Source organism: Talpa occidentalis, unplaced genomic scaffold (genome assembly GCF_014898055.3).
Source record: "Talpa occidentalis isolate TD23 unplaced genomic scaffold, MPIMG_talOcc4v2.1 talOcc4.6, whole genome shotgun sequence".
NCBI lineage: Eukaryota > Metazoa > Chordata > Mammalia > Eulipotyphla > Talpidae > Talpa > Talpa occidentalis.
The window spans coordinates 86,129,952-86,144,967 of NW_023604972.1; the positions used below are offsets into that span (position 1 = coordinate 86,129,952).

At 40.4% G+C, this 15,016-nt stretch overlaps 1 protein-coding gene and 1 long non-coding RNA gene across 2 annotated transcripts in view; one reads left to right on the forward strand and one right to left on the reverse strand.

The window, feature by feature from the left end:
- PIK3R1 (phosphoinositide-3-kinase regulatory subunit 1) overlaps positions 1-15,016 on the forward strand; it is a 470,555-nt gene that overhangs the window by 115,056 nt on the left and 340,483 nt on the right. The window lies entirely within an intron of this gene.
- LOC119261117 (uncharacterized) lies at positions 4,825-14,577 on the reverse strand. Its single transcript, XR_005128928.2, has 3 exons — positions 14,509-14,577; positions 7,716-7,906; positions 4,825-5,088 (listed from the first exon to the last, which is right to left on the reverse strand). It is a non-coding gene; the product is annotated as an uncharacterized LOC119261117 (long non-coding RNA).

Consider the following 15,016-nt stretch of genomic DNA (forward strand, 5'->3'; position numbering starts at 1 on the left):
CTAGAGATAAAAGTGTGCTCTGGCTCTTGTCCATTCTTACCTCGTTCATTTTTTTTAAGGCAGGCCGTTTTTGCCTCATTGGTTTTCGCTGCTCATCGAGTTCCATTAGCCTATTCATTACTGATGGCTTCATTCCCTCCCCACATACTCTGTCTCCTGAATGACACTTCTTGTGTCATTAGCACTGACCGTGATTGCTGGGTATCAATGGAATGTGGCATTTCCACAGGGCCTGCTGGCTGGCAAGTAGCAGCCTTCTCTGTCACACTGGTACCCACAGGAAGGAAACAGCAATTTCAATTATAAAGAACTGAGGACCCTAGGTTGTCTTGCCGACAACTGTAGCCCCAGCCTCTCTCTCTCTCACACACACACTCTTATTCTGGATGGCACTTCTGTATGACCTCAGATACTTCAAAGTCACTTGTCCCTATATCAATACATTACTGTAACCTGGAATTTGCTCTTTTCTAAATTCACTTTTGCACTGGAATTACTCTCAAGCCACCAGCCAGGCTAGAGGTTCAGCATCACCTTTTACTCTCTGCCTTACCCTTCCCTATTCTGACCAGGTACCAAGGTCCAATTATGCCCCCATGGAAGCAATTCTTACTTCCATTCTTACTTTTGCCGCAGTATTACTGCTGAGAAGGCCCCTATTATTCCACCTGGACTTCACCCCAGCTTATTCTGGGCCCCAGCTATTTCCATGCTTCTAGCTCCTGCTCTCCAGCACACAGTTTTTATGGAAAGGTTAAGGGAAGACAGTGTCCAGGCACCAGGAGAAAGAGAGTAATAATAGCAACCATTTTTGGAGCACTTTCTATCTTCCATTGATTTATTAATACTTATTTAACTATCACAAACCCCAAAGGTAGATATTATAATTATCTTCACTTTACAGGTCAAATGAAGATAGAAGATTTCTTAGACCTGAGGTGAAAGAATTTTAAGTGATGTATAGATTCCATAGCTGGAAAGTGACAGAACTGGGACTAAAACCTTGGCTTGCCTGACTCTGAAACTGTCATATTCATGACAGCACTCTAGACCACGGATTCAGTCACCAAGAGGGCTGGAACCACCCCAAAAGTTTCTGATTCAGTAGGGCTGGGGAAGGCTGAGAGTTTGAGAATTTGCCTGTTTAATAAGGACCAGGCCTAGAGACCCCACTCCCCCAGTTGGCACTTGTTGGGAGCACAAGCTCCTGAGGGTGGCATATCTGCTTCAACTCTCACTCTCAGATGACAGCCTGCTTTTGAGTCCCAGGTCTGCCACTTCCTCCCGCAGTATCTTTGAGTCACAGATTTTACATCACTAAGCCTCAATTACCCCTTCTATAAATGGGGTTGGGGTCCACATTGCAGTGATGTTTGAGGACTGCAAACCATGTATATAAAGCTCTGAGCATTGGCACAGCACAGAGCAGAACTTAATAAATATTAGTTGTTTACAAGTATCTCAAATGACCCATTTCAGTATTTGTCCACCTTTCTTGTCTCACTGACTTAGACACTTTGTACCTAACGATCCTTGCCTTTGGACTGCTCCTCTCCAGTTCTTTGCTGTAGTGCCAGGATGGGCACAAGGCAGGTTTTCTGTGACCCGAGAAGATGGGTGAAGGGAGAGTCCTGGAGCCCTCAGTGGCTTTTGAAGACTTTTATTGGGATTTACCAGGTACACAGCAGGCAGGGGTGCCGGCCCCCAGCGAGTCTTCACTCTTCCTGGGCTCTCTGGCGTTCTCTCATGGCCTCTGCTTCGCTCCCTCGCTCTCTCACTCTCTCTTGCTCTGTTGGCATCCTGGTGACGCCACCCTTATAAGTCTCTCAGCCCAGGTGTACCCACTTACATATGCCCACACCCTACTCCAGGTGTCTGCCATCAGGCATACATTCAGGGCTGCAGGGATCCATCATCAATGCTAATGGCAGGGGGGCAGAAAAACCTGATACTTTTTTACCTTACTCTACATTTGCACAGCTCCCTCCTTCTCACACAGAATGCCCCCTGAAATGGACCACCTTCAGGAGGCTCGCGTCTAGATGCTTCCAGCACGTGAGCACCACTGGTTTGCAGGGCAGATTTTTAAGTACTGTTCCATTTTCTGGAGTGCGTATCCACCTATTCAACCTTTTCATTTCTTCTACAATCATCTTTAAGTTTTGGCTTTGAAGGTAATTATCCATCTTCCTTAAATTTTAAAATGTATTGACATAAGCAAACTCAGAGTATGTTCCTGGTATATTTTTAATCTCTACCTTTCGCTTTTAAAATTGTTTGCACCTCCCTCCTTGTTTTGTTGGCCATTCTTGCTGAGGTTTGTAGATTCACTTTGTCCTTTAAAAAAGTTCTGGTATTATCTTTACCTTTGTTTAAGTAATATGACTGACTTCTATGATTCATTCCATTCCTTCCTTTCTTTTACCCCAACTTCTTAAGTTGGATGCTTAGAACTTTATCTGTGCTTTTCTATTTCTTCTAATGCATTGAAAATTGTAAATATCCCTTGAATTTCACATGTCTCACTGCAGCTTGCTTCCTGGTGTCTGTAGGGTTGGTGGAATTAGTCAGGCTTTTTACGCCACTAGCCTCTGTGGCTATCACTGCGGCCTTGATCTTGTTAACTCAGAGGGCGCTTGGGAGCGTGGGCGCGGGGTACGCATGCCTGATTGTGGACCCCTGGAGTGTGGTGTGGGCATGCGTAAGTGGGTGCACCTGGGTCTGGAGGCTGAGGCTATAAGGGCAGCGTCACTCAGACGGAGGGCGCCTGTGGGAATTACAGACAGAGCCTGGAGAGAAAAGCAAGCTTAAAGATTCACAGGGGGCTGGGATGTTCGGTTGCCTCCAGAGCCTCCTGCCCCCCAACACCACTGCCAACCCTGTGCCTAGTTGCCCCACAACAGTATCTCTCAATATTTATGAGCAATTTGGCCAAACAAAAAAAAAACCTGTTGGAATTCAGGAGGGTATCACCCCCTCCTCAGCAGAGGATCAGCTTTGCTCTAATTGTTGGGGGCACTGAAGATTCTGTGTTATTTTCTCGGCTCAAAGTTTCCCAGCTCATGAAGGTGGTGTAAATGTAAACCTCCAATCCATACCACCACTGGGTTGCAGTGGTAAATTCTCAGGAGAGACCATTTTTTTGCTTCCTCCTGGATTTAAACCAAGACAGAAGAAGTTCTCCCTTCATCTCCTTCAGAAGGTGGGTGAATGTTTTCTATCCCTCCTTTTCACTGGGTGATAGCAATTCAAGCGCCTTGAATTTATGTGACTTTTCAGTTGTTGGCTCCTCCTTGCACATGCCACCAGCCCTGTCTCCTCCATCTTGTGCTTCTATTAAAATACAGCGTTTTGGTGGACGGCCTCCGGGATAGTGAGCGCTAAGTGTTATTCTAACTAACTGCTTGACTTTTTATATTTACTACTCTCCAGGGATTTCCTTTCCTTTCTTTCTAATTGAGCTTGGTATTCCAAAAGGGAAAAAAAAATCAGTGTTTTTTCCCCAAATTCTTTAAGAGCTTAAAAAAAAGTGTATTTTGAGACTATTTAATCTACCAGAAATTATGCTAATCTCAGATACTGTCTAGCATAGTATTATTGTATCATCTCTATAATACTTGCCAGTATGTGAATTTATTTTATTTGTGTGTTTATTTTCTCTTCCTCCTCTCTCAGTTAAATGGAAATAACTTGAAGCTAGGCACTCTGTTTATTCCACTGGTGTATCTAGAATAGTTGCTGGCATACAGTTAGACTCAACCAAGATTTGTTGATTGACCTATAAATAATTTCAAATTACTTTTACAGTGAACTGTATCTAATGCAAACTTTTAATATAATCTCATATTCAGTCATTAGCATGACACATATTTATGTGATATGACAGCAGATTATTTAAAAAGTTACTCATGTTACCATTATAAAATATATGAGTGCATATGTGTGTTCAGTATATGGGTTTAAAACTATCTGGAATGACTTGTACCAAAAACTAATTATTGCTCATTATTGAGATTTTACATAATTTTTCTTTCATTATAATACTTTTACCATAAGCATATATGACTATGATTTTATAGTCAGAGGAGGGGAAATGCATCTTTTAAAGGTCTGTTTCCTAAGTTTCAAGGTGGCATGTATATGACTGGTAAAGCTTCATTTTGTCTTTCTCGTAGGGTCTAAAGTTTAAATGATGTGCATTTGTTCCTACTTTTCTTAACCAGAAACAAGCCATTTTCAAGCTTCATCCCTACTATCATTCTGGTCGTTATTGGGATGTTTTCTTTAACAATATTAGTCTCTTTCAACTTATCACTGTGCGCAAGAGGTTTATGTAAGAAGCTGCTAGAACTCCACTTAAGTCTGTTCTACATTTGGTACGTTCATCCTTTTGAGTTTTGTTATGCTTATCATGGGAAGAACAGAGTCCAAAATGTGTTCTACGATGACCTCATGAATGGATAGGATAGCACAGATCCTTTTTCTCCAGTCACTACTGTCTGGTCAGCCTAACTTTTGACTCTGTTAAATTCTTTGTGCTAGACATCATCATTCTTTGTTTTAACAATAGCCAGAAATACAATACTATTAACTAATCCTCTTCTCAACTACCTACCATATTTGCATGAGTGATAAGTCTGGAGCTGAGGAAATGAAGTAAGCATCAGTTCTTGCCTTCACTCCCACAGAGACATTAAAAAATGCAGTGATACCATCGTGTCATACGTGTTGTGTGAAGTGCTTTCAGAATTCAAAGTGCTGAATGAATGAATCAATCTGCCAACTATTTTTCAGTCATATCACCACTCTAACCACTTTGTTCTAGCAACATTCTATTTCTTACAGTTTTCCATGAACATCAGGCCATGTTTTAAGCTCTTATTTATATTGTGCTGTCTAGCTGGAATCTCCATTTTCTGGGTAAATCCCTACTTGTCCTTTATGATTTAAAACAGGCATCAGCTCCTTCAGGAAACTCCAGTAGCACATCCCCAGACAGGTTGGTTCTATGGATTTATTTACTCATTCATTTAACAAGCATCCTGAGCAGCCATGATTTGTCAGTCACTGTGTTAGATCTGGAAAACACTGGTGAAAAGAAAGGTTATCTCCTGTTCTCAGGGTGAGATAGTCACTAAACAAAAACAATGACACTAAAGAATAAAATAAAGACAATTTATGATCGATTTGTTTGAAGAAAATGTGCCTGAGGTTGTGAGAGAACATGTGGGACTGGACTAAGAGGAGGGTCTATCCAGGCCCAGAACTGGGAGAGTAGGTACGACAGAGGGAGAAATATGCTCCAAGGCTCATCTCACCCCATAATACCCAATGTTTCTTTGTAATTTTGTCTGTACCTGTTGTAATACACGTGTTAGTCTCTAGGTCTGTCATCTCAAACCAGAGTTCCCTGTGGGGAGAGTGAGATCACCCATCCACAGCTGGGAGCCTGATACTTGGTCATTCTCAGTAAGTGCTTGCCCAGTGAATGGTCAGGTGGATAAATGGGTGGATGGAGAGAGAGGAAGAGAGATGTGCATGGCTTCACAGATGAAATGACATTTAAATTGTTTCTTGAGGAAGGAAAAGGGTTTTTCAGAATGAATAGGCCAAGGAAAGGTATTCAAGCAGAGGCAGAAGAATACACAAAGGTAAAGAGAATTGAAATTCACATTGAGTTTAGGGAACAACAAATACTTGCCTGGTGAAGAGAAGGAGAAAGTGGTAGAAGAGGGAAAGACACAAAGATACAAGAAGTTTGGCTTCCTCAGGAATAACCTTTAGTCATTTTATGGCAGATAATGCTAACCATGTAGTAAACAGCCACATATATCCCCTTACTAATTGTTTAAACTAAGTTAATCCTACCTACTAATCCCCTAACATAATCTCGAACTATTTAATAGTCTTTCAAGAAGTAATTCAAAAACCCTGTTTCCTTCATCTGTGGCTTCTTCAATCTGTAAGGCATTGGAAGCAGTCAGTGGGGAGTGGAAGGGGACACTGTACCTTCTTTTTATATATGACCACACAATTCTAATACCAACAAAGAGTTGGAGGTATAAATTCTGAAGTACTGACAATCACAAACATCCTTATTGTAATAACATATAATTATAGCAATGCCAATAATCCTTATGTGTAAGGATTTCTTTCTAATGCATTTTCCCACATAGGCACTCTACATAAGTCATTTTTTTTTCATCAAATAACTCTCATAAATATATTTTTTCTTTGAAAATAACTTTAAGATAACAACAATTTATTCTATATATAAGAACAATTTTTCAATTAGTATTCAGATAGTCAATAGAAGAGAGAAAAGGTTAAAATACAAATTATGTTCTTGTAGTTGCAGAGATAACATGGAGGCTTTTTATCCTGTAGAGATACAAATAACTTCTGTCCAGATTAAATAGCTGATCAAGTGAACTAGTTTTATGTACCTCTTTATTGGTCATAACCAGTATTGTGCCTAATTCAGAAATCTTACCCTAATATTTCTTGATTAAATTGATTCTACTAGATAACATTTCACATTCTCTTTGAATTGACTTTAATATCTTACTGGCTCCTCCTCTAATTGATGTGTTCAGTAAAATCACTTGACCCTTTTTGGAAATTATACTTTAAGAATTGTCAATCCAAGTGAAAGAAAAATTGAGAGTGCAGATCAAGCACCAGCTTCATGAAGATGGAAGCAGTATATTCAGAACAACATGGTTACCAGAGCCACATAAAGAGAGAGAAATAAGTAAATGCTGAACTGAGAAAATCATAAGAGATATGTGAACTACCCAACCACAATGCTGTCACTGTTTAAAGTTTTAAGTTCGAAGCAAAAAGAATTTACATTATTCAGAATGACTGTGCTTATTATATACAAGAATAATAAAAGAATTTTACACAGAAAGTAAAAGTTCAATAAAGAGTCCTTAAAATGCATCAGTGAATGGGAATCCAAATGCCATTAATGGTTTTAACTGGTATAGTCTTTAAATTTCCAAATCAACTTTTTTTTTTTTAATTTTACTTATTTATTTTTGCATAGAAAAACTGGGGTGTAGGCCAGAGGTGCAGGGGGTGAGAGGATTCACCAGAGACAGAGTGGGGAACCAGAACAGGTGGATCTACTGAAATACACTGCTGAGGGGAGCAGCGGGCGAGGCAGGAGAGGTCTGCTGTGCCATGTGGGTAACTTTTTGGCTGGGGATGGAACTCAGGCCTTAGCAGTGATAGCACTGAGACTTAACCCTTAGGCCACCAGGGAGGCCCCAACTTGTTTATTTCTGGGCAGTTTCTAGGAGTTTCTTGCTAACTTGGGGGCCTTGCCACCTCCTAAAGGCTCCTCATCAAGCACAAATGTAGGCATTTTCTGCACAGCCCCAGAGTGAAGTGGTCATTATGGGAATAGAGCAGATGTGGTTAAAGGCCAGCAATATACCATACTGGAGGTCAAAAAATAAACTTGCTTACATAACATATACAAACCTCCCAAACACTCCCTCAGCTTCTCTTGACAGAAGTGCTGATTTTTACCAAGAGGAAATATTCCATTATCCAAGATACGGAGCTCCACTCATAACATTTTTTGTCACCCCTGTAATAACTCTTTATGAAAGGTCTTTGTTCCTTTAAGACCCAGAGATGGTAGTTGTGGGAAGCAACTCAGTCAGCACAAGAAAAGGTTACTGAACAGAAACTCACTGGCTTACCTGTTTTCCCACCAAGGGTCTGATAATCTTGTGAACAGTTCCTCCTAAGAAGTCCTGGTAGCTGTGCTTATTTGGAAGATGTTTTATTCAGAGTTACTCAGCTCTGCCCTCGAATTTGCTGCGATCATGGTCTTGTAAATTCAGTCAGGATAGAGATCTAACTGTTCACAAATTGTGCCTACTACAATGTTCTTTCAAACAGAAAGCAAAATTGATAAGAATAATAATAATGAAAACCAGAAGGTGCAAGAACACTTGGGGAATGTCCTGAGATGGCCCAGGGCAGGAAAACTGCTCATTGTCATGGCTAGTGACATGATACTCAGTGTGGAAGCAGCAGACAGTGGGTGGATTTGGGCAGTGCTAGGAGATGGGGTCTTCCAAACTCCAAATTTCTATGCATTGCAAATGATTCCTTAGCCTAAAAACCTGGTTACCGTGTTTGACTCATTTTTACAGAGAGTGCTTTCTTCTTGACTTTTCTTTTTCTCTGTAGAAAATCCAGATTCTCTTACCATACTTTACCACTTGCAGTACACAAAAGGAGGTCAAACTGTTACATGTGCTGCTGCATAGTATTAAGGAGAAAACCCCTGTGAATACCTTTTGCTGCAGCCAAAACCACATGCCCTTTATTACAACCTACAGAGCAGTAAGAGAGGAAGAAATGTATTAGTGGGATGGCTGTGCCTCCAAGGGTGTGCAAAACCACAGGCAGGAAATCAGGAGCCCAAATATTTTTATTTGGCTCCTCCTCAGTCCATCTTTTGCCGGATGGCGCCCCAACCACCTATTCCTGGGACAAGGGAGGTGTAGAGAGAGGAAATAGGGAGGATCCCTCTCTTCCCAGGGTGTAAGGAGATTGCTGGAGGTCATAGAATCCCTTGGTAGTGACAATAACCACCATTTATGAACACTTAATGTGTGCTGGTCTGAGCTAAGTGCTTTCTGTACACTATCTAATTTAATCCTTACAAGGCCCCTTATGAGAAAGGTATAATTACCTTTTAAAAATTATGAATTGGTCTATTTCATCCCTACAAAGCATAGTAGCCATTCATTTAAATATATAACTTTAGTTCAAATGGGTTAAACAGTTTTTCTTCCTCCTACCATAAAAATATAGTAAATAATTTGCTTTAAAAACAAACAAACAAACCATGAACAAGTATTCTGGTGTCTTCTCACCCAGGTAACTTGTACCTCTGTGATAGGAGTTTGTAAATCGCTAAGAGGCTGGAGACAGGTTCAAATGTCTTTCCACTTAGAAGTTAAGTTGTCATAGAATCGTCCCTTTCTATCCTCTTTCATAACCTAATACATGTACACATTTTCACAGATTAGGAGACTGAGATTTTGAGAAGTTAAGCAACTTGCCTCAAAGCACACAGCGCAGGTATTAGAATCCAAATTCAAATCCCTGGCCTGTCTGCTCTATGACATTACTCATAGTCATGATCTTATGTTAGCTCACAGAAAGTTAGCAGACATTCAGCTTCCTCCAGTCCAGCCTTCACTGAATGCACAATCCCCTTGATAACACGCCCCATACAGGGTCATCTGTGATTCCAAGGCTTATTTCCCATTGCTACTAATCTGTTAGCTGCCAGCCTAGTCTTGAGCAAGTTACTTAGACTCTCCAAACTTCCATTTCCTTATATAGAAAATGATCGTGACAATCCCAGCATCTCAATTGTTAGGAGGATTAAATGAAACAAGAGGGAAGTGTCCAGCACAGCTCCTGACATCACGAATAGTCAGTGCAGTTTCCTTCCCATTGTTTCCTCAAATCCATCATCTATAAGCAGAATCATCTCTCTTGGCATCACGGAGAGGCTTCCAGTTGGCATCACAGTTTCTTGAATCTCTACTTATGTTATCGCTGTTCCCACCTAGGTTTTCTCAGGAGAGCTGGCATTCTTGTGCCTGTAGGAATTGTGTGCTGGCTGGGCACTGCTTACCTTATGGTCAGAAGGATTGCCTGAATGAAAGGCATCTCAGGTAGGAGCACAAGGAGACCTGGCACTGACAGAAGGTTGGGTTTTTTCTAGAAAGATGACTGTCATCTTAGTGGTGAATTGAAATATGTACAAGTTGGGAAAAGTAGCTCTTGTATGCCAGAAATAACACCCTTATTTGGGGCTGTTGCAAATTGTTCATTTTGGCTTTGTAGAGACCTCCAGTTCTTGACCATGGTAGGGAGAATCCATCTCTGTCATTGTCAGGGCTATAGAAAAGGGACTTGCAAACAAGGACCCATGCCTCATCAGCAGGTGCCTCAAATAGAAATTACATCCAGATGCTGTGCACTTTACTTACACTGACAGAAGTGGCAAAGAAAACAAAGGGTCCAGGTGGACCCCAGGCTGTGCCCTGTCTCACAGCTGATAGCTCATCTCTCTGAATCCCAAGGGATGACTGGTTGAGGTGGGGTTACACGTTGGTAAGTTAAGGGAAAAAAAAAACACAGCACATTTTATTATGTTAATGGAATGGTAAAGGAAGGAGTTGAAAGGCAGGTGTCCCCTGGGAGTCATTTGACAGTATTGTTACAATGTGATACTTAAAGAGAGCGTTTCCTTTTTTGCTCAAGAAACAGCCAGCTACCCAGGTGGTGCCTGGGTAAGGTTTCTCAGCCAGCACCTCTTTGACCTGATGAGGAAGCATGTAACAATGTAGGACTCTTTGTTTCTTCTAACAGCCTCTGAGTTCTGTCCCCTCTGACTCCTTCCTCTATGCTCTCCCCTGGAACCCTAGCCCCGGTCTGTGCTCTTTGAACTTGGCTTCCCAGACTACAAGGAAGGGGCCTAACCAGGCTAAGGCGTGGCCCTCCCAGCCTCCTACAGGCTCAGGCACCAGGGCCTTCTCCTCTTATCTCTGAGAGAGATTGCCACATTTGTAGGGAGGATCTGATGAGCGACTGCTTGGCCTCAGTCTGTACCATACTCTTGGCCAAGACAATCAGATAATCAGGATGCCCTAAGTTCTCTCCCTACTGAATCAGATGTTAAAGAAAAAGTCATTGTGCAAACCAAAGAATTGAGGAACTAAAACTATCATATTTGTCTGTGACAAGGCTATCTCTTGGCTTGATAAATCCTTATAGGTGGTGAAAACTAAAGGTCTTTGACATACACAGCTGGAGTTGATGTCTTTTAAATGTCTCTTATTTGGATTTTTTACTTCTTAGCACATTATAAACCCAGTAGGATGTATTCTTAGAAGTTACCCACCAATCCATCAACCGTGAGAAAAACTAGGATTGCTACTCTGTGGTTTGTGCTTCCAAAGTGCTCTTCACTCTGTTCAGTGAGCTGGAACTTCAGCACAACCCTATGGAAGGGGTAGATGACACAGTGGTCACTGAAGTGTCACGTGAGGAAGCAGCATGCGAGAGCTCATGCCATTTCTGCTTGCCCTTGGGACTTGAATCCTTAGACTTCTGAGCAAGAGGGTGGACTTGTCTCCTAAACTTCCGTCACTAAGCCAGCTGATCACCCCATACAGTGGGCCCTTCTCTTAACTACATCTGCCCACTTTCGCCCTCTCTTATTTTACACATCTGTTTATTAAATCCTATATTAGAGGAGGGGCAAAGGGAGAACTTAAGAAAATATTCATATCAAAAGTCACCACCAGATGGAAGGAAATAAGTAAACATTTAGAAGTTTTCTTTTTTTCCAGATGAGTTGAAAGAATGTCCCTGTGTGGCTTGAATGGCAGGAGAAGGAAAATATGCCTCTTTCAATGGGTTCTTCCTCTACTTTCAGTTGGCAGGAGATGCTTCAATAACAGGTTGTACAGAGTGTTACTTCAAAGACCTGGAGTTGGCACATTGGATACTCTTGCCACAAACCATATCCAAAAATGATTTAACTTCCCAGTGGGTGATGTGTACAAATGGCACACACACCACTAACGACACATGCACGCCATGTATGAATTCCCACATTCCTAATGTCTCATTCCAGCCGGAGAATTTTCTTTTCAGAGCTAAACAGAAATGAATCAGTTTGTAAAAGGAGATGTGTGAAAATGCCAAAGGAAAAATGAAAATCAGATGCTTTTAAAGGCAGAGTCTGCCGTGTTTTGCTCAGTGGTTCTGCACCCTTCCGTGCTTTCTCTCATTAGAGGTGACCAGGAAAATGGCCTTTGAAGGCTGCAGAATTTACCTCTATGTCTACAGTGCAGCTGAAGAGTCCTTGGTAGTTCTTTACAATGTTTATGAAACAGCTAACTCTTCTGAAGGAAAGGCATTTCAGGCTAGTTCTTATGGGCATAGCATTTATGCAGTACAGAATGTTTTTCTGTATCATTGCTGTTATGCTTTTAGCTATGGGATTCTTGAGAAAGGCCATTCCCACCACAATGAATCCCCTGTTAGCCTGACTGGGCTAAGGAAGAAAAAATCATTTTTTTCAGCCCATTGCATTAATAGGCTCAAAAAGATTTATGGGAACATAGAGTGGTAAGAAAGTAGTATTTTGTATCCCAGTTTCATTTTAATAAATCCCTGATGTAAATTCCTGTGTTTTGAGCCAGCTTCTCATCAACAGGATTAATACATGTTCTCTGCTGTTCCTGTCAGTGTAGAATATTGATCACAATGCAAAGGAAACTCAACTACCTTCTCTAGAAATTGCTACATGTGGGACAGAGTGGCTTTGCTCACAAGATAACTGCCAGTCTTAGATATACTGTCAGTGGTCACCTGGCATGTTTTACATACGCACCTACATATGAGTTCCCTGTATTGAATGAAATATAAGACATCTACATGGGCTAGTAGGATAGCAAAAATTAGACCAAGTGTCCATCAGAAGCATAATATAGGCTCTTCATATTCTTTTCTAAATCTTGATTTGATACTAAATATTTAACAAGGAGGGTGCACATGTGGACTTTTGCCTTTTTTTTTAAGTGGGGCATTATGATTATTCCAGGGAAAGATAGTACCATAAAATCAGAAATGTGCTAAGTAGTTAGAGAAATATGTTAACCCTCTATATGCAATGTTCCTCTTTTTTTTCCCCTAAGGAATGGCAGTGTTGAAAGGTACTAAGCCATTTTCCTTCCACATGGCAATTATCTCTGCTTAACTGAGATTAATTAAAGTAGAAATCCTGACTTAGAAAATATTGGAACACAAAATTGAAAACAACGGATATACACCAAAAATACCCATCACTCCTTTCTTAGTGTCCCCAGAATCACAATACCAATTCTTGGCAAGTCAATAAAATACTCTTATAGTATGATTTCTGTATATTGGTATAATATATTGGGCTGCAATATATATCCCTTTAAGTTATTTAAAATTGCTGTTGTCCTCACCCACCAGTATTCTTAAATACTGACGGAGTCCTAAAAGTACTATTACTGTTCCTGATTTTCAAACAATATCTTTTCAAATCATCTGGCACACTTTGAAATTTGAAGTTGAAATAGTATTAGTGAGAAAAACTATCAATCACTTGGGGAAAAATCTAAAACGGCTTAAAAAGAAAAATAGTAAGTCAAATTTTTTTTCGTTGTCATTGACCTTGAGCTTGAAGAAATTGCAAGAGGTCCCTAATGGTCTTTAGAGGCTTGCTTTGTTGTCTTGGATTTATAGATGAGAATTCAACTTCAGGAAATTAAGTGACTTGCTCAAGAAGTTATGGGGGAAAGCTTGTCTCTCTTCATTCAGATGTTTTGCTCATTGGGGTCTATACTTTCTGCTTACATGTCTATCCTTAAGTCTGTCCTGAGGTTTCTGTTTGTTTGGTTGGTTGGTTTTGGCATGCTCCCTTTTATTCCCTAGGGAATTCTGATTATTTGATCAGGGGCTAGAAAGGAAGATGTCCGACATCTATTTTTTTTTGGTGGAATCTGGTACACATAGATGAAAAATGTATATATTATCTACAAATGTGCAGAACTAAAAGTGCTTTATGATGCTATATAAGGTATTATAATCACCACATGGCTCATAGGATATCATCAAACTTAGAATATATCACCGATTAACTTTTGGAGAGGAAGAAATTCTACATTAAATGCACATATCAATTCTAAGATACATTCCATTAAAAGGATAGCGAAGATAAAAAATGCTGTATTTTAGAATAGAGGAAATAAGCAATGACCATTATACCTTCCCTACTAGAATGTTCATTTTTTCAAGATAGTCATTTTCAGAATAATCTATACACTGTTCTGTAACTATTGCATTTCTAAAAAATATTTAAATTGGTTTATCAAAATTGGACGTCATAAATTATGGTTTTTCCAACTCAAAAATTCACTTGCTTTAGTAAAATTAAGAAGAAAGTGAAACTGCTCCAATTGACATCCTACTCCATGATAGTAACAATGAAGTACTTACTGGCACTCTTATGGCAAGGAATGAAAGTAAGAGCCAGTGATGAAATAGAATGAAACTGAGAGAGAGGAGTTGATAATAACTGAATCATTGGTTTCCTTGGAAATAATTTTTAGGTAGTAATTTATAAAACCAGAATTTTCAGCTTAGTAACCTATTAAGATTCTTACTTAACCCCTTAAGTGGACAGAGGTCATCATCTGCAATCACTGACCAATTCTGGGATGGGTTCACTTTAATCTTGAAAATGCCAGGATTTTATTAATGTAAATCACCTATAGTTTTTGAAAATTCCATCCGTGCTTGATAAAGAGACATAATAATAACTATTATTATTATTATTGTGTTATTATATAATTAAGAGGAGGCAAACTGAACTGTCAGAGCAATCTGGAAATGAACTCGGGAAGGAACTTAGTGTGCTGTTACCTGAAAGACTCTAGCTTGGTAATGAGGTAAACAGGCTTCAGGCTGACCTCAGATGGGAAAAGTACATTTGCTCCCTACACCCTCTATGGGCCCAGGCCAAATGAAATGACAAGTCCTCCTCCACCCTCTGTTGTGATGTTAACTCTGACCTCAGAATTAGAAACCTGGGGCCCTGGCTTAACATTGGCCTGGCTTTCTGGAAGAAAATGAAAGTGTCAGTTGCTTCTCATTTGGAGCTTAGTAGCTTGCTGAAAACATTCAGATCATATTCGCTATTGCGGAAGACGGTGGTGGGATAGACAGGGAGAGAAATGAAAAGACAAAAAAAGGAGACAGATTTGCACCATCCTGATGTGTAACTCTATGCCAGGGGCCTTCACACCAGGGCGCTGGAAGGATGTTCCAATTACCTCATGGGGAAAGGCCCTGCCATTGTCCTTACCTCTGTGTGGAGACTCCCAGGTGCAAGCCAGAGGGCTGTCAAGCAGCATGCTCTTCTTGCTGAACA